Raw genomic sequence first — 1,194 nt, 5'->3', positions numbered from 1 at the left:
TTCCCCATCCCACCCCACCCCCCCGCAGCGCTTCTGACCCGATGTTTCCGCCCGCAACGGGAGCGAGCGAGCGAACGGCCCGATTGCCACGAGCCCTTTGCTCGGCCCCGGATGACTCGCTCTGCTTATCGCAGCTTATCCAGAGAGAGAGAGAGAGAGATTTTTTCCTACGCTTTTTACAGAATCGGGCTCGTAGCAGCGCAAAGCCGAACAACGAAGCTCCAGCTCCGCATGAGGCTGCAGCTCCGGTGGGCGGCACCGAGCTCTGCTGGCAGAGGTACGGACGGGAGGTGTGTCCTGCAGCTCCGCGCATCTCTGCTTCCCCGCCCCCCTCTGCAGCCCGGCCCTGGGCTGATCAGGAGCTGCACACGTACATCTGTTTGCTTGAGCTGCGAGGCCGTGGCCTCTTGCTGCTGACAACAGATGCTTTTGATGCTTAGGTCTCTAACGCAGTGCTGGTGATGCTTTCCTGGGTGCGTATTAAGTCCCAGCTGGAAGGGCTGGCCCTGCTCCCCCTGCAGGCACATGCTCCTGTTGCTCCCCTTGTGCTTGCCCGGTGCCTCTCTGCTCCCTGCATGGAGCTCCACCCGGGTGGGATGCAGTCTGCTCATCCCTGGAGCCCTCAGGTTCTCAAACAGCCCCATCCTCCAGCCCTGCTGTCCCACTGTGCAGGAGCAGAGCAGCTGCCTGGAAAGCCTGCTATTGGGAGCTGAAGGTTTGGCTGCTTCATCCTAAGGCCAGATGATGATGATGATGATGATGATGATGATGATGATGCAGGTGCTGGGGCTGCGTCCTGCATGGGAGGGTTTTCTGTGAGCACCCAGATAGGCTGAGTGCTGTTGTAACAAGGCTGTGTGATCTTGCGAGATCCAAACCCAGAGGCAATGTGACTTGCAAATGAGGGTGTGGGTGTCATCTGCAAATTCCCTGCAGCAGGGCAGGGTGCTGCTGGGACGTGAGATGGGCCCTGTGTTCAGGTACAGAAGGAGCCTTCCATCCCCCAGCTCCCATCAGCTCGCCTTTCCTCCTTCAGTCCCCCACGCTAATTGCCTGCTCTGTTACAGGTCTCCTTTCACTCTGTCATTTTGCACCTAAATTACTGGCTTTGGAGGAGAGTTCAGATCGAGATCAGATGTGAGTTTCAAGGCCAGTAACTTTCCTGGAGTAATCTCTTGGTGGATGCTTTTTTTT

The sequence above is a fragment of the Meleagris gallopavo genome, chromosome 13 (genome assembly GCF_000146605.3).
Source record: "Meleagris gallopavo isolate NT-WF06-2002-E0010 breed Aviagen turkey brand Nicholas breeding stock chromosome 13, Turkey_5.1, whole genome shotgun sequence".
NCBI lineage: Eukaryota > Metazoa > Chordata > Aves > Galliformes > Phasianidae > Meleagris > Meleagris gallopavo.
Note: the sequence above shows the minus strand (reverse complement) of the source record.